The sequence below is a fragment of the Bombus vancouverensis genome, chromosome 1, assembly GCF_051014615.1.
Source record: "Bombus vancouverensis nearcticus chromosome 1, iyBomVanc1_principal, whole genome shotgun sequence".
NCBI lineage: Eukaryota > Metazoa > Arthropoda > Insecta > Hymenoptera > Apidae > Bombus > Bombus vancouverensis.
Window position 1 is genome coordinate 8,602,994 of NC_134911.1, and position 24,503 is coordinate 8,627,496.

Sequence of the window (24,503 nt, forward strand, 5' to 3'; positions counted from 1 at the left end):
GTTATACCATATAACGTAATGCGTTATAACGTTATACCATATAACGTAATACAATATAACGTTATACCATATGACGTTATACCATATACCGTAATATGTTATAACGTTATATCATATAAGGTATTACGTTATAAACTTATACCATATAACGTAATACGTTATAACGTTATACCATATGACGTTATACCATATAACGTAATACGTCATAAAGTTATACCATATAACGTTTTACCATATAACGTAATACGTTATAACGTTCTACCATATAACGTAATACAATATAACGTTATACCATATGACGTTATACCATATCACGTAATACGTTATAACGTTATACCATATAACGTAATACGTTATAACGTAATACGTTATAACGTTATACCATATATCGTAATACAATATAACGTTATACCATATGACGTTATACCATATACCGTAATATGATATAACGTTATACCATATAAGGTATTACGTTATAAACTTATACCATATAACGCAATACGTTATAACGTTATACCATATGACGTTATACCACATCACGCAATACGTTATAACGTTATACCATATAACGTAAGACGTTATAACGTAATACGTTATAACGTAATACGTTATAACGTAATACGTTATAACGTTATACCGTATATCGTAATACGTTATGACGTAATACCATATAACGTAATACGTTATAACGTTATTCTATATAACGTAATACGTTATAACGTAATTCCATATAACGTGATACGTTATAACGTTATACCATATAACGTAATTCGTTATAACGTAATACGTTATAACGTTATACCATATATCGTAATACAATATAACGTTATACCATATGACGTTATACCATATACCGTAATATGATATAACGTTATACCATATAAGGTATTACGTTATAAACTTATACCATATAACGCAATACGTTATAACGTTATACCATATGACGTTATACCATATCACGTAATACGTTATAACGTTGTACCATATAACGCAATACGTTATAACGTTATACCATATAACGTAAGACGTTATAACGTAATACGTTATAACGTAATACGTTATAACGTAATACGTTATAACGTTATACCGTATATCGTAATACGTTATGACGTAATACCATATAACGCAATACGTTATAACGTTATACCATATGACGTTATACCATATCACGTAATACGTTATAACGTTGTACCATATAACGTAATACGTTATAACGTTGTACCATATAACGCAATACGTTATAACGTTATACCATATAAGGTATTACGTTATAACGTAATACCATATAACGCAATACGTTATAACGTTATACCATATGACGTTATACCACATCACGCAATACGTTATAACGTTATACCATATAACGTAAGACGTTATAACGTAATACGTTATAACGTAATACGTTATAACGTAATACGTTATAACGTTATACCGTATATCGTAATACGTTATAACGTAATTCCATATAACGTGATACGTTATAACGTTATACCATATAACGTAATTCGTTATAACGTTGTACCATATAACGTAATACGTTATAACGTTGTACCATATAACGCAATACGTTATAACGTTATACCACATAACGTAATACGTTATAACGTAATACCATATAACGCAATACGTTATAACGTTATACCATATGACGATATACCATATCACGTAATACGCTATAGCGTTATACCATATAACATAATACGTTATAACGTTATACCATATAACGTAATACGTTATAACGTTATACCATATAACGTAATACGTTATAACGTAATACCATATAACGTAATACGTTATAACGTATTACCATATGACGTTGTACCATATACCGCAATACGTCATAACGTTATACCATATAACGTTATACCATATAACGTTTTACTATATAACGTAATACGTTATAACGTTATAACGTTATACCATATAACGTAATACGATATAACGTTATACCATATAACGTAATACCATATAACGTAATATGTTATAACGTTATACCATATAACGTAATACGTTATAACGTTATACCATATAACGTAATACGTTATAGCGTTATACCATATAACGTAAGATCATATAACGTAATATGTTATAACGTAATACCATATAACGTAATACGTTATAACGTATTACCATATGACGTTGTACCATATACCGCAATACGTCATAACGTTATACCATATAACGTTATACCATATAACGTTTTACTATATAACGTAATACGTTATAACGTTATAACGTTATACCATATAACGTAATACCATATAACGTAATATGTTATAACGTTATACCATATAACGTAATCCGTTATAACGTTATACCATATAACGTAATACGTTATAGCGTTATACCATATAACGTAAGATCATATAACGTAATATGTTATAACGTAATACCATATAACGTAATACGTTATAACGTTACACCATAAAACGTAATACGTTATAACGTTACACCATATAACGTTATACCATATAACTTCATACCATATAACGTAATATGTTGTAACGTTATACCATATAACGTAATACGTTATAACGTTATACCATATAACGTAATACGCTAAACGTTATACCATATAACGTAAGATCATATAACGTAATATGTTATAACGTTATACCATATAACGTAATACGTTTTAACGTTACACCATATAACGTAATACGTTATAACGTTATACCATATAACGCTACACGTTTTAACGTAATCCCATATAACGTAATACGTTATAACGTTATATCATATCACGCAATACGTTATAGCGTTATACCATATAACGCAATACATTATAACGTTATACCATATAACGTAATACGTTATAACGTTATACCATATAACGCAATACGTTATAGTGTTATACCATATAACGCAATACATTATAACGTTATACCATATAACGTTATACCATATGACGTTATACCATATCACGTAATACGCTATAGCGTTATACCATATAACATAATACGTTATAACGTTATACCATATAACGTAATACGATATAACGTTATACCATATGACGTTATACCATATCACGTAATACGTTATAACGTTATAACATATAACGTAATACGGTATAACGTAATACCATATAACGTAACACGTTATAACGTTATACCATATGACGTTATACCATATAACGTAATACGTTATAACGTTATACCATATAACGTAATACGTTATAACGTTATACCATATATCGTAATACGTTATGACGTAATACGTTATAACGTTATACCATATATCGTAATACGTTATGACGTAATACCATATAACGTAATACGTTATAACGTTATACCATATAACGTAATACGTTATAACGTTATACCATATATCGTAATACGTTATGACGTAATACGTTATAACGTTATACCATATATCGTAATACGTTATGACGTAATACCATATAACGTAATACGTTATAACGTTATACCATATGACGTTATACCATATCACGTAATACGCTATAGCGTTATACCATATAACATAATACGTTATAACGTTATACCATATAACGTAATACGATATAACGTTATACCATATGACGTTATACCATATAACGTAATACGTTATAACGTTATACCATATAACGCTACACGTTTTAACGTAATCCCATATAACGTAATACGTTATAACGTTATATCATATCACGCAATACGTTATAGCGTTATACCATATAACGCAATACATTATAACGTTATTCCATATAACGTAATACGTTATAACGTTATACCATATAACGTAATACGTTATAACGTAATACGTTATAACGTTATACCATATATCGTAATACGTTATGACGTAATACCATATAACGTAATACGTTATAACGTTATTCCATATAACGTAATACGTTATAACGTAATACCATATAACGTAACACGTTATAACGTTATACCATATGACGTTATACCATATAACGTAATACGTTATAACGTTATACCATATAACGTAATACGTTATAACGTTACACCATATAACGTAATACGTTATAACGTTATACCATATAACGTAATACGCTATAACGTTATACCATATAACGTAAGATCATATAACGTAATATGTTCTAACGTTATACCATATAACGTAATACGTTTTAACGTTACACCATATAACGTAATACGTTATAACGTTATACCATATAACGCTACACGTTTTAACGTAATCCCATATAACGTAATACGTTATAACGTTATACCATATCACGCAATACGTTATAGCGTTATACCATATAACGCAATACATTATAACGTTATACCATGTAACGTAATACGTTATAACGTTATACCATATAACGCAATACGTTATAGTGTTATACCATATAACGCAATACATTATAACGTTATACCATATAACGTTATACCATATGACGTTATACCATATCACGTAATACGCTATAATGTTATACCATATAACATAATACGTTATAACGTTATACCATATAACGTAATACGATATAACGTTATACCATATGACGTTATACCATATCACGTAATACGTTATAACGTTATAACATATAACGTAATACGTTATAACGTAATACCATATAACGTAACACGTTATAACGTTATACCATATGACGTTATACCATATAACGTAATACGTTATAACGTTATACCATATAACGTAATACGTTATAACGTTATACCATATATCGTAATACGTTATGACGTAATACCATATAACGTAATACGTTATAACGTTATTCCATATAACGTAATACGTTATAACGTTATTCCATATAACGTAATACGTTATAACGTTATACCATATAACGTAATACTTTATAACCTAATACCATATAACGTAACACGTTATAACGTTATACCATATGACGTTATACCATATAACGTAATACGTTATAACGTTATACCATATAACGTAATACGTTATAACGTTATACCACATAACGTAATACGTTATAACGTTATACCATATAACGTAATACGCTATAACGTTATACCATATAACGTAAGATCATATAACGTAATATGTTATAACGTTATACCATATAACGTAATACGTTTTAACGTCACACCATATAACGTAATACGTTATAACGTTATACCATATAACGCTACACGTTTTAACGTAATCCCATATAACGTAATACGTTATAACGTTATACCATATCACGCAATACGTTATAGTGTTATACCATATAACGCAATACATTATAACGTTATACCATATAACGTAATACGTTATAACGTTATACCATATAACGCAATACGTTATAGTGTTATACCATATAACGCAATACATTATAACGTTATACCATATAACGTTATGCCATATGACGTTATACCATATCACGTAATACGCTATAGCGTTATACCATATAACATAATACGTTATAACGTTATACCATATAACGTAATACGATATAACGTTATACCATATGACGTTATACCATATCACGTAATACGTTATAACGTTATAACATATAACGTAATACGTTATAACGTAATACCATATAACGTAACACGTTATAACGTTATACCATATGACGTTATACCATATAACGTAATACGTTATAACGTTATACCATATAACGTAGTACGTTATAACGTTATACCATATATCGTAATACGTTATGATGTAATACCATATAACGTAATACGTTATAACGTTATTCCATATAACGTAATACGTTATAACGTTATACCATATAACGTAATACGTTATAACGTAATACGTTATAACGCTATACCATATATCGTAATACGTTATGACGTAATACCATATAACGTAATACGTTATAACGTTATTCCATATAACGTAATACGTGATAACGTTATTCTAAATAACGTAATACGTTATAACGTAATTCCATATAACGTAAGACGTTATAACGTTATACCATATAACGTAATACGTTATAACGTTGTACCATATAACGTAATACGTTATAACGTTGTACCATATAACGCAATACGTTATAAAGTTATACCATATAACGTAATACGTTATAACGTAATACCATATAACGCAATACGCTATAACGTTACACCATATGACGTAATACCATATCACGTAATACGCTATAGCGTTATACCATATAACATAATACGTTATAACGTTATACCATATAACGCAATACGTTATAACGTTATACCATATAACGTAATACGTTATAACGTAATACCATATAACGCAATACGTTATAACGTTATACCATATGACGTTATACCATATCACGTAATACGCTATAGCGTTATACCTTATAACATAATACGTTATAACGTTATACCATATAACGTAATACGTTATAACGTTATACCATATAACGTAATACGTTATAACGTAATACCATATAACGCAATACGTTATAACGTTATACCATATGACGTTATACCATATCACGTAATACGTTACAACGTTGTACCATATAACGTAATACGTTATAACGTTGTACCATATAACGCAATACGTTATAACGTTATACCATATAACGTAATACGTTATAACGTAATACCATATAACGCAATACGTTATAACGTTATACCGTATGACGTTATACCATATCACGTAATACGCTATAGCGTTATACCATATATCGTAATACGTTATGACGTAATACCATATAACGTAATACGTTATAACGTTGTACCATATAACGCAATACGTTATAACGTTATACCAAATAACGTAATACGTTATAACGTTATAACATATGACGTTATACCATATCACGTAATACGCTATAGCGTTATACCATATAACATATTACGTTATAACGTTATACCATATAACGTAATGCGTTATAACGTTATACCATATAACGTAACACAATATAACGTTATACCATATGACATTATACCATATACCGTAATATGTTATAACGTTATATCATATAAGGTATTACGTTATAAACTTATACCATATAACGTAATACGTTATAACGTTATACCATATGACGTTATACCATATAACGTAATACGTCATAAAGTTATACCATATAACGTTTTACCATATAACGTAATACGTTATAACGTTATACCATATGACGTTATACCATATAACGTAATACGTTATAACGTTATACCATATAACGTAGTACGTTATAACGTTATACCATATATCGTAATACGTTATGATGTAATACCATATAACGTAATACGTTATAACGTTATTCCATATAACGTAATACGTTATAACGTTATACCATATAACGTAATACGTTATAACGTAATACGTTATAACGCTATACCATATATCGTAATACGTTATGACGTAATACCATATAACGTAATACGTTATAACGTTATTCCATATAACGTAATACGTGATAACGTTATTCTAAATAACGTAATACGTTATAACGTAATTCCATATAACGTAAGACGTTATAACGTTATACCATATAACGTAATACGTTATAACGTTGTACCATATAACGTAATACGTTATAACGTTGTACCATATAACGCAATACGTTATAAAGTTATACCATATAACGTAATACGTTATAACGTAATACCATATAACGCAATACGCTATAACGTTACACCATATGACGTAATACCATATCACGTAATACGCTATAGCGTTATACCATATAACATAATACGTTATAACGTTATACCATATAACGCAATACGTTATAACGTTATACCATATAACGTAATACGTTATAACGTAATACCATATAACGCAATACGTTATAACGTTATACCATATGACGTTATACCATATCACGTAATACGCTATAGCGTTATACCTTATAACATAATACGTTATAACGTTATACCATATAACGTAATACGTTATAACGTTATACCATATAACGTAATACGTTATAACGTAATACCATATAACGCAATACGTTATAACGTTATACCATATGACGTTATACCATATCACGTAATACGTTACAACGTTGTACCATATAACGTAATACGTTATAACGTTGTACCATATAACGCAATACGTTATAACGTTATACCATATAACGTAATACGTTATAACGTAATACCATATAACGCAATACGTTATAACGTTATACCGTATGACGTTATAACATATCACGTAATACGCTATAGCGTTATACCATATATCGTAATACGTTATGACGTAATACCATATAACGTAATACGTTATAACGTTGTACCATATAACGCAATACGTTATAACGTTATACCAAATAACGTAATACGTTATAACGTTATAACATATGACGTTATACCATATCACGTAATACGCTATAGCGTTATACCATATAACATATTACGTTATAACGTTATACCATATAACGTAATGCGTTATAACGTTATACCATATAACGTAACACAATATAACGTTATACCATATGACATTATACCATATACCGTAATATGTTATAACGTTATATCATATAAGGTATTACGTTATAAACTTATACCATATAACGTAATACGTTATAACGTTATACCATATGACGTTATACCATATAACGTAATACGTCATAAAGTTATACCATATAACGTTTTACCATATAACGTAATACGTTATAACGTTATAACGTTATACCATATAACGTAATACGTTATAACGTTATACCATATAACGTAATACGTTATAACGTTATAACATATGACGTTATACCATATCACGTAATTCGCTATAGCGTTATACCATATAACATAATACGTTATAACGCTATACCATATAACGTAATACGTTATAACGTTATACCATATAACGTAATACAATATAACGTTATAAAATATGACGTTATACCATATCAGGTAATACGTTATAACGTTATACCATATAACGTAATACGTTATAACGTAATACGTTATAACGTTATACCATATATCGTAATACAATATAACGTTATACCATATGACGTTATACCATATACCGTAATATGTTATAACGTTATACCATATAAGGTATTACGTTATAAACTTGTACCATATAACGTAATACGTTATAACGTTATACCATATGACGTTATACCATATAACGTAATACGTTATAACGTTATACCATATAACGTAATTCGTCATAACGTTGTACCATATAACGTAATACGTTATAACGTTGTACCATATAACGCAATACGTTATAACGTTATACCATATAACGTTATACCATATAACGTTTTACTATATAACGTAATACGTTATAACGTTATAACGTTATACCATATAACGTAATACCATATAACGTAATATGTTATAACGTTATACCATATAACGTAATATGTTGTAACGTTATACCATATAACGTAATACGTTATAACGTTATACCATATAACGTAATACGTTATAGCGTTATACCATATAACGTAAGATCATATAACGTAATATGTTATAACGTAATACCATATAACGTAATACGTTATAACGTTATACCATTTAACGTAATACGTTATAACGTTGTACCATATAACGTAATACGTTATAACGTTGTACCATATAACGCAATACGTTATAACGTTATAACATATGACGTTATACCATATCACGTAATACGCTATAGCGTTATACCATATAACATAATACGTTATAACGTTATACCATTTAACGTAATGCGTTATAACGTTATACCATATAACGTAATACAATATAACGTTATACCATATGACGTTATACCATATACCGTAATATGTTATAACGTTATATCATGTAAGGTATTACGTTATAAACTTATAACATATAACGTAATACGTTATAACGTAATACCATATAACGTAACACGTTATAACGTTATACCATATGACGTTATACCATATAACGTAATACGTTATAACGTTATACCATATAACGTAATACGTTATAACGTTATACCATATATCGTAATACGTTATGACGTAATACCATATAACGTAATACGTTATAACGTTATTCCATATAACGTAATACGTTATAACGTTATACCATATAACGTAATACGTTATAACGTAATACGTTATCACGTTATACCATATATCGTAATACGTTATGACGTAATACCATATAACGTAATACGTTATAACGTTATTCCATATAACGTAATACGTTATAACGTAATACCATATAACGTAAAACGTTATAACGTTATACCATATAAAGTAATACGTTATAACGATGTACCATATAACGTAATACGTTATAACGTTATACCATATATCGTAATACGTTATGACGTAATACCATATAACGTAATACGTTATGACGTTATTGCATATAACGTAATACGTTATAACGTAATACCATATAACGTAATACGTGATAACGTTATTCTAAATAACGTAATACGTTATAACGTAATTCCATATAACGTAAGACGTTATAACGTTATACCATATAACGTAATACGTTATAACGTTATACCATATATCGTAATACGTTATGACGTAATACCATATAACGTAATACGTTATAACGTTATTCCATATAACGTAATACGTTATAACGTTATACCATATAACGTAATACGTTATAACGTAATACGTTATCACGTTATACCATATATCGTAATACGTTATGACGTAATACCATATAACGTAATACGTTATAACGTTATTCCATATAACGTAATACGTTATAACGTAATACCATATAACGTAAAACGTTATAACGTTATACCATATAAAGTAATACGTTATAACGATGTACCATATAACGTAATACGTTATAACGTTATACCATATATCGTAATACGTTATAACGTAATACCATATAACGCAATACGCTATAACGTTACACCATATGACGTAATACCATATCACGTAATACGCTATAGCGTTATACCATATAACATAATACGTTATAACGTTATACCATATAACGCAATACGTTATAACGTTATACCATATAACGTAATACGTTATAACGTAATACCATATAACGCAATACGTTATAACGTTATACCATATGACGTTATACCATATCACGTAATACGCTATAGCGTTATACCTTATAACATAATACGTTATAACGTTATACCATATAACGTAATACGTTATAACGTTATACCATATAACGCAATACGTTATAACGTTATACCATATATCGTAATACGTTATGACGTAATACCATATAACGTAATACGTTATAACGTTATTCTATATAACGTAATACGTTATAACGTAATTCCATATAACGTAAGACGTTATAACGATATACCATATAACGTAATACGTTATAACGTTATTCTATATAACGTAATACGTTATAACGTTATACCATATAACGTAATACGTTATAACGTTATACCATATAACGTAATACGTTATAGCGTTATACCATATAACGTAAGATCATATAACGTAATATGTTATAACGTAATATGTTATAACGTAATACCATATAACGTAATACGTTATAACGTTATACCATATGACGTTGTACCATATACCGCAATACGTCATAACGTTATACCATATAACGTTATACCATATAACGTTTTACTATATAACGTAATACGTTATAACGTTATACCATATAACTTAATACCGTATAACGTAATATGTTGTAACGTTATACCATATAACGTAATACGTTATAACGTTATACCATGTAACGTAATACGTTATAGCGTTATACCATATAACGTAAGATCATATAACGTAATATGTTATAACGTAATACCATATAACGTAATACGTTATAACGTTATACCATTTAACGTAATACGTTATAACGTTGTACCATATAACGTAATACGTTATAACGTTGTACCATATAACGCAATACGTTATAACGTTATAACATATGACGTTATACCATATCACGTAATACGCTATAGCGTTATACCATATAACATAATACGTTATAACGTTATACCATTTAACGTAATGCGTTATAACGTTATACCATATAACGTAATACAATATAACGTTATACCATATGACGTTATACCATATACCGTAATATGTTATAACGTTATATCATGTAAGGTATTACGTTATAAACTTATACCATATAACGTAATACGTTATAACGTTATACCATATGACGTTATACCATATAACGTAATACGTCATAACGTTATAGCATATAACGTTATACCATATAACGTTTTACCATATAACGTAATACGTTATATCGTTATAACGTTATACCATATAACGTAATACAATATAACGTTATACCATATGACGTTATACCATATACCGTAATATGTTACAACGTTATACCATATAAGGTGTTACGTTATAAACTTATACCATATAACGTAATACGTTATAACGTAATACCATGCGACGTTATACCATATCACGTAATACGTTATAACGTTATACCATATAACGTAATACGTTATAACGTTATACCATATAACGTAATACGTTATAACGTTATACCACATATCGTAATACGTTATGACGTAATACCATATAACGTAATACGTTATAACGTTATTCCATATAACGTAATACGTTATAACGTAATACCGTATAACGTAAAACGTTATAACGTTATACCATATAACGTAATACGTTATAACGATGTACCATATAACGTAATACGTCTTAACGTTATACAATATATCGTAATACGTTATGACGTTATACCATATAACGCAATACGTTATAGTGTTATACCATATAACGCAATACATTATAACGTTGTACCGTATAACGTTATACCATATGACGTTATACCATATCACGTAATACGCTATAGCATTATACCATATAACATAACACGTTATAACGTTATACCATATAACGTAATACGTTATAACGTTATACCATATCACGCAATACGTTATAACGTTATACCATATAACGTAATACGTTATACCGTTATACCATATATCGTAATACGTTATGACGTAATACGTTATAACGTAATACGTTATAACGTTATACCATATATCGTAATACGTTATGACGTAATACCATATAACGTAATACGTTATACGTTATTCTATATAACGTAATACGTTATAACGTAATTCCATATAACGTAAGACGTTATAACGATATACCATATAACGTAATACGTTATAACGTTTAACCATATAACGTAATACGTTACAACGTTGTACCATATAACGCAATACGTTATAACGTTATACCATATAACGTAATACGTTATAGCGTAATACCATATAACGCAATACGTTATAACGTTATACCATATGACGTTATACCATATCACGTAATACGCTATAGCGTTATACCTTATAACATAATACGTTATAACGTTATACCATATAACGTAATACGTTATAACGTTATACCATATAGCGTAATACGTTATACCGTTATACCATATACCGTAATACGTTATGACGTAATACGTTATGACGTAATACGTTATAACGTAATACGTTATAACGTTATACCATATATCGTAATATGTTATGACGTAATACCATATAACGTAATACGTTATAACGTTATTCTATATAACGTAATACGTTATAACGTAATTCCATATAACGTAAGACGTTATAACGTTGTACCATATAACGTAATACGTTATAACGTTGTACCATATAACGTAATACGTTATAACGTTGTACCATATAACGCAATACGTTATAACGTTATACCATATAACGTAATACGTTATAACGTAATACCATATAACGCAATACGTTATAACGTTATACCATATGACGTTATACCATATCACGTAATACGCTATAGCGTTATACCTTATAACATAATACGTTATAACGTTATACCATATAACGTAATACGTTATAACGTTATACCATATATCGTAATACGTTATAACGTAATACCATATAACGTAATACGTTATAACGTTATACCATATGACGTTGTACCATATACCGCAATACGTCATAACGTTATACCATATAACGTTATACCATATAACGTTTTACTATATAACGTAATACGTTATAACGTTATAACGTTATACCATATAACGTAATACGTTATAACGTTATACCATATAACTTAATACCGTATAACGTAATATGTTGTAACGTTATACCATATAACGTAATACGTTATAACGTTATACCATATAACGTAATACGTTATAGCGTTATACCATATAACGTAAGATCATATAACGTAATATGTTATAACGTAATACTATATAACGTAATACGTTATAGCGTTACACCATATAACGTAATACGTTATAACGTTATACCATATAACGCTACACGTTTTAACGTAATACCATATAACGTAATACGTTATAACGTTATACCATATCACGCAATACGTTATAGCGTTATACCATATAACGCAATACATTATAACGTTATACCATATAACGTAATACGTTATAACGTTATACCATATAACGCAATACGTTATAGTGTTATACCATATAACGCAATACATTATAACGTTGTACCGTATAACGTTATACCATATGACGTTATACCATATCACGTAATACGCTATAGCATTATACCATATAACATAACACGTTATAACGTTATACCATATAACGTAATACGTTATAACGTTATACCATATCACGCAATACGTTATAACGTTATACCATATAACGTAATACGTTATACCGTTATACAATATATCGTAATACGTTATGACGTAATACGTTATAACGTAATACGTTATAACGTTATACCATATATCGTAATACGTTATGACGTATTACCATATAACGTAATACGTTATAACGTTATTCTATATAACGTAATACGTTATAACGTAATTCCATATAACGTAAGACGTTATAACGTTATACCATATAACGTAATACGTTATAACGTTGTGCCATATAACGTAATACGTTATAACGTTGTACCATATAACGCAATACGTTATAACGTTATACCATATAACGTAATACGTTATAACGTAATACCATATAACGCAATACGTTATAACGTTATACCATATGACGTTATACCATATCACGTAATACGCTATAGCGTTATACCTTATAACATAATATGTTATAACGTTATACCATATAACGTAATACGTTATAACGTTATACCATATAACGTAATACGTTATAGCGTTATACCATATAACGTAAGATCATATAACGTAATATGTTATAACGTAATACCATATAACGTAATACGTTATAACGTTACACCATATAACGTAATACGTTATAACGTTATACCATATAACGCTACACGTTTTAACGTAATACCATATAACGTAATACGTTATAACGTTATACCATATCACGCAATACGTTATAGGGTTATACCATATAACGCAATACATTATAACGTTATACCATATAACGTAATACGTTATAACGTTATACCATATAACGCAATACGTTATAGTGTTATACCATATAACGCAATACATTATAACGTTGTACCGTATAACGTTATACCATATGACGTTATACCATATCACGTAATACGCTATAGCATTATACCATATAACATAACACGTTATAACGTTATACCATATAACGTAATACGTTATAACGTTATACCATATCACGCAATACGTTATAACGTTATACCATATAACGTAATACGTTATACCGTTATACCATATATCGTAATACGTTATGACGTAATACGTTATAACGTAATACGTTATAACGTTATACCATATATCGTAATACGTTATGACGTAATACCATATAACGTAATACGTTATACGTTATTCTATATAACGTAATACGTTATAACGTAATTCCATATAACGTAAGACGTTATAACGATATACCATATAACGTAATACGTTATAACGTTGTACCATATAACGTAATACGTTACAACGTTGTACCATATAACGCTATACGTTATAACGTTATACCATATAACGTAATACGTTATAGCGTAATACCATATAACGCAATACGTTATAACGTTATACCATATGACGTTATACCATATCACGTAATACGCTATAGCGTTATACCTTATAACATAATACGTTGTAATGTTATACCATATAACGTAATACGTTATAACGTTATACCATATAACGTAATACGTTATAACGTAATACCATATAACGTAATACGTTATAACGTTATACCATATGACGTTGTACCATATACCGCAATACGTCATAACGTTATACCATATAACGTTATACCATATAACGTTTTACTATATAACGTAATACGTTATAACGTTATAACGTTATACCATATAACGTAATACGTTATAACGTTATACCATATAACTTAATACCGTATAACGTAATATGTTGTAACGTTATACCATATAACGTAATACGTTATAACGTTATACCATATAACGTAATACGTTATAGCGTTATACCATATAACGTAAGATCATATAACGTAATATGTTATAACGTAATACTATATAACGTAATACGTTATAGCGTTACACCATATAACGTAATACGTTATAACGTTATACCATATAACGCTACACGTTTTAACGTAATACCATATAACGTAATACGTTATAACGTTATACCATATCACGCAATACGTTATAGCGTTATACCATATAACGCAATACATTATAACGTTATACCATATAACGTAATACGTTATAACGTTATACCATATAACGCAATACGTTATAGTGTTATACCATATAACGCAATACATTATAACGTTGTACCGTATAACGTTATACCATATGACGTTATACCATATCACGTAATACGCTATAGCATTATACCATATAACATAACACGTTATAACGTTATACCATATAACGTAATACGTTATAACGTTATACCATATCACGCAATACGTTATAACGTTATACCATATAACGTAATACGTTATACCGTTATACAATATATCGTAATACGTTATGACGTAATACGTTATAACGTAATACGTTATAACGTTATACCATATATCGTAATACGTTATGACGTATTACCATATAACGTAATACGTTATAACGTTATTCTATATAACGTAATACGTTATAACGTAATTCCATATAACGTAAGACGTTATAACGTTATACCATATAACGTAATACGTTATAACGTTGTGCCATATAACGTAATACGTTATAACGTTGTACCATATAACGCAATACGTTATAACGTTATACCATATAACGTAATACGTTATAACGTAATACCATATAACGCAATACGTTATAACGTTATACCATATGACGTTATACCATATCACGTAATACGCTATAGCGTTATACCTTATAACATAATATGTTATAACGTTATACCATATAACGTAATACGTTATAACGTTATACCATATAACGTAATACGTTATAGCGTTATACCATATAACGTAAGATCATATAACGTAATATGTTATAACGTAATACCATATAACGTAATACGTTATAACGTTACACCATATAACGTAATACGTTATAACGTTATACCATATAACGCTACACGTTTTAACGTAATACCATATAACGTAATACGTTATAACGTTATACCATATCACGCAATACGTTATAGGGTTATACCATATAACGCAATACATTATAACGTTATACCATATAACGTAATACGTTATAACGTTATACCATATAACGCAATACGTTATAGTGTTATACCATATAACGCAATACATTATAACGTTGTACCGTATAACGTTATACCATATGACGTTATACCATATCACGTAATACGCTATAGCATTATACCATATAACATAACACGTTATAACGTTATACCATATAACGTAATACGTTATAACGTTATACCATATCACGCAATACGTTATAACGTTATACCATATAACGTAATACGTTATACCGTTATACCATATATCGTAATACGTTATGACGTAATACGTTATAACGTAATACGTTATAACGTTATACCATATATCGTAATACGTTATGACGTAATACCATATAACGTAATACGTTATACGTTATTCTATATAACGTAATACGTTATAACGTAATTCCATATAACGTAAGACGTTATAACGATATACCATATAACGTAATACGTTATAACGTTGTACCATATAACGTAATACGTTACAACGTTGTACCATATAACGCTATACGTTATAACGTTATACCATATAACGTAATACGTTATAGCGTAATACCATATAACGCAATACGTTATAACGTTATACCATATGACGTTATACCATATCACGTAATACGCTATAGCGTTATACCTTATAACATAATACGTTGTAATGTTATACCATATCACGTAATACGTTATAACGTTATACCATATAACGTAATACGTTATAACGTAATACGTTATAACGTTATACCATATATCGTAATACAATATAACGTTATACCATATGACGTTATACCATATACCGTAATATGATATAACGTTATACCATATAAGGTATTACGTTATAAACTTATACCATATAACGCAATACGTTATAACGTTATACCATATGACGTTATACCACATCACGCAATACGTTATAACGTTATACCATATAACGTAAGACGTTATAACGTAATACGTTATAACGTAATACGTTATAACGTTATACCGTATATCGTAATACGTTATGACGTAATACCATATAACGTAATACGTTATAACGTTATTCTATATAACGTAATACGTTATAACGTAATTCCATATAACGTGATACGTTATAACGTTATACCATATAACGTAATTCGTTATAACGTTGTACCATATAACGTAATACGTTATAACGTTGTACCATATAACGCAATACGTTATAACGTTATACCACATAACGTAATACGTTATAACGTAATACCATATAACGCAATACGTTATAACGTTATACCATATGACGATATACCATATCACGTAATACGCTATAGCGTTATACCATATAACATAATACGTTATAACGTTATACCATATAACGTAATACGTTATAACGTTATACCATATAACGTAATACGTTATAACGTAATACCATATAACGTAATACGTTATAACGTATTACCATATGACGTTGTACCATATACCGCAATACGTCATAACGTTATACCATATAACGTTATACCATATAACGTTTTACTATATAACGTAATACGTTATAACGTTATAACGTTATACCATATAACGTAATACGATATAACGTTATACCATATAACGTAATACCATATAACGTAATATGTTATAACGTTATACCATATAACGTAATACGTTATAACGTTATACCATATAACGTAATACGTTATAGCGTTATACCATATAACGTAAGATCATATAACGTAATATGTTATAACGTAATACCATATAACGTAATACGTTATAACGTATTACCATATGACGTTGTACCATATACCGCAATACGTCATAACGTTATACCATATAACGTTATACCATATAACGTTTTACTATATAACGTAATACGTTATAACGTTATAACGTTATACCATATAACGTAATACCATATAACGTAATATGTTATAACGTTATACCATATAACGTAATCCGTTATAACGTTATACCATATAACGTAATACGTTATAGCGTTATACCATATAACGTAAGATCATATAACGTAATATGTTATAACGTAATACCATATAACGTAATACGTTATAACGTTACACCATAAAACGTAATACGTTATAACGTTACACCATATAACGTTATACCATATAACTTCATACCATATAACGTAATATGTTGTAACGTTATACCATATAACGTAATACGTTATAACGTTATACCATATAACGTAATACGCTAAACGTTATACCATATAACGTAAGATCATATAACGTAATATGTTATAACGTTATACCATATAACGTAATACGTTTTAACGTTACACCATATAACGTAATACGTTATAACGTTATACCATATAACGCTACACGTTTTAACGTAATCCCATATAACGTAATACGTTATAACGTTATATCATATCACGCAATACGTTATAGCGTTATACCATATAACGCAATACATTATAACGTTATACCATATAACGTAATACGTTATAACGTTATACCATATAACGCAATACGTTATAGTGTTATACCATATAACGCAATACATTATAACGTTATACCATATAACGTTATACCATATGACGTTATACCATATCACGTAATACGCTATAGCGTTATACCATATAACATAATACGTTATAACGTTATACCATATAACGTAATACGATATAACGTTATACCATATGACGTTATACCATATCACGTAATACGTTATAACGTTATAACATATAACGTAATACGGTATAACGTAATACCATATAACGTAACACGTTATAACGTTATACCATATGACGTTATACCATATAACGTAATACGTTATAACGTTATACCATATAACGTAATACGTTATAACGTTATACCATATATCGTAATACGTTATGACGTAATACGTTATAACGTTATACCATATATCGTAATACGTTATGACGTAATACCATATAACGTAATACGTTATAACGTTATACCATATAACGTAATACGTTATAACGTTATACCATATATCGTAATACGTTATGACGTAATACGTTATAACGTTATACCATATATCGTAATACGTTATGACGTAATACCATATAACGTAATACGTTATAACGTTATACCATATGACGTTATACCATATCACGTAATACGCTATAGCGTTATACCATATAACATAATACGTTATAACGTTATACCATATAACGTAATACGATATAACGTTATACCATATGACGTTATACCATATAACGTAATACGTTATAACGTTATACCATATAACGCTACACGTTTTAACGTAATCCCATATAACGTAATACGTTATAACGTTATATCATATCACGCAATACGTTATAGCGTTATACCATATAACGCAATACATTATAACGTTATTCCATATAACGTAATACGTTATAACGTTATACCATATAACGTAATACGTTATAACGTAATACGTTATAACGTTATACCATATATCGTAATACGTTATGACGTAATACCATATAACGTAATACGTTATAACGTTATTCCATATAACGTAATACGTTATAACGTAATACCATATAACGTAACACGTTATAACGTTATACCATATGACGTTATACCATATAACGTAATACGTTATAACGTTATACCATATAACGTAATACGTTATAACGTTACACCATATAACGTAATACGTTATAACGTTATACCATATAACGTAATACGCTATAACGTTATACCATATAACGTAAGATCATATAACGTAATATGTTCTAACGTTATACCATATAACGTAATACGTTTTAACGTTACACCATATAACGTAATACGTTATAACGTTATACCATATAACGCTACACGTTTTAACGTAATCCCATATAACGTAATACGTTATAACGTTATACCATATCACGCAATACGTTATAGCGTTATACCATATAACGCAATACATTATAACGTTATACCATGTAACGTAATACGTTATAACGTTATACCATATAACGCAATACGTTATAGTGTTATACCATATAACGCAATACATTATAACGTTATACCATATAACGTTATACCATATGACGTTATACCATATCACGTAATACGCTATAATGTTATACCATATAACATAATACGTTATAACGTTATACCATATAACGTAATACGATATAACGTTATACCATATGACGTTATACCATATCACGTAATACGTTATAACGTTATAACATATAACGTAATACGTTATAACGTAATACCATATAACGTAACACGTTATAACGTTATACCATATGACGTTATACCATATAACGTAATACGTTATAACGTTATACCATATAACGTAATACGTTATAACGTTATACCATATATCGTAATACGTTATGACGTAATACCATATAACGTAATACGTTATAACGTTATTCCATATAACGTAATACGTTATAACGTTATTCCATATAACGTAATACGTTATAACGTTATACCATATAACGTAATACTTTATAACCTAATACCATATAACGTAACACGTTATAACGTTATACCATATGACGTTATACCATATAACGTAATACGTTATAACGTTATACCATATAACGTAATACGTTATAACGTTATACCACATAACGTAATACGTTATAACGTTATACCATATAACGTAATACGCTATAACGTTATACCATATAACGTAAGATCATATAACGTAATATGTTATAACGTTATACCATATAACGTAATACGTTTTAACGTCACACCATATAACGTAATACGTTATAACGTTATACCATATAACGCTACACGTTTTAACGTAATCCCATATAACGTAATACGTTATAACGTTATACCATATCACGCAATACGTTATAGTGTTATACCATATAACGCAATACATTATAACGTTATACCATATAACGTAATACGTTATAACGTTATACCATATAACGCAATACGTTATAGTGTTATACCATATAACGCAATACATTATAACGTTATACCATATAACGTTATGCCATATGACGTTATACCATATCACGTAATACGCTATAGCGTTATACCATATAACATAATACGTTATAACGTTATACCATATAACGTAATACGATATAACGTTATACCATATGACGTTATACCATATCACGTAATACGTTATAACGTTATAACATATAACGTAATACGTTATAACGTAATACCATATAACGTAACACGTTATAACGTTATACCATATGACGTTATACCATATAACGTAATACGTTATAACGTTATACCATATAACGTAGTACGTTATAACGTTATACCATATATCGTAATACGTTATGATGTAATACCATATAACGTAATACGTTATAACGTTATTCCATATAACGTAATACGTTATAACGTTATACCATATAACGTAATACGTTATAACGTAATACGTTATAACGCTATACCATATATCGTAATACGTTATGACGTAATACCATATAACGTAATACGTTATAACGTTATTCCATATAACGTAATACGTGATAACGTTATTCTAAATAACGTAATACGTTATAACGTAATTCCATATAACGTAAGACGTTATAACGTTATACCATATAACGTAATACGTTATAACGTTGTACCATATAACGTAATACGTTATAACGTTGTACCATATAACGCAATACGTTATAAAGTTATACCATATAACGTAATACGTTATAACGTAATACCATATAACGCAATACGCTATAACGTTACACCATATGACGTAATACCATATCACGTAATACGCTATAGCGTTATACCATATAACATAATACGTTATAACGTTATACCATATAACGCAATACGTTATAACGTTATACCATATAACGTAATACGTTATAACGTAATACCATATAACGCAATACGTTATAACGTTATACCATATGACGTTATACCATATCACGTAATACGCTATAGCGTTATACCTTATAACATAATACGTTATAACGTTATACCATATAACGTAATACGTTATAACGTTATACCATATAACGTAATACGTTATAACGTAATACCATATAACGCAATACGTTATAACGTTATACCATATGACGTTATACCATATCACGTAATACGTTACAACGTTGTACCATATAACGTAATACGTTATAACGTTGTACCATATAACGCAATACGTTATAACGTTATACCATATAACGTAATACGTTATAACGTAATACCATATAACGCAATACGTTATAACGTTATACCGTATGACGTTATACCATATCACGTAATACGCTATAGCGTTATACCATATATCGTAATACGTTATGACGTAATACCATATAACGTAATACGTTATAACGTTGTACCATATAACGCAATACGTTATAACGTTATACCAAATAACGTAATACGTTATAACGTTATAACATATGACGTTATACCATATCACGTAATACGCTATAGCGTTATACCATATAACATATTACGTTATAACGTTATACCATATAACGTAATGCGTTATAACGTTATACCATATAACGTAACACAATATAACGTTATACCATATGACATTATACCATATACCGTAATATGTTATAACGTTATATCATATAAGGTATTACGTTATAAACTTATACCATATAACGTAATACGTTATAACGTTATACCATATGACGTTATACCATATAACGTAATACGTCATAAAGTTATACCATATAACGTTTTACCATATAACGTAATACGTTATAACGTTATACCATATGACGTTATACCATATAACGTAATACGTTATAACGTTATACCATATAACGTAGTACGTTATAACGTTATACCATATATCGTAATACGTTATGATGTAATACCATATAACGTAATACGTTATAACGTTATTCCATATAACGTAATACGTTATAACGTTATACCATATAACGTAATACGTTATAACGTAATACGTTATAACGCTATACCATATATCGTAATACGTTATGACGTAATACCATATAACGTAATACGTTATAACGTTATTCCATATAACGTAATACGTGATAACGTTATTCTAAATAACGTAATACGTTATAACGTAATTCCATATAACGTAAGACGTTATAACGTTATACCATATAACGTAATACGTTATAACGTTGTACCATATAACGTAATACGTTATAACGTTGTACCATATAACGCAATACGTTATAAAGTTATACCATATAACGTAATACGTTATAACGTAATACCATATAACGCAATACGCTATAACGTTACACCATATGACGTAATACCATATCACGTAATACGCTATAGCGTTATACCATATAACA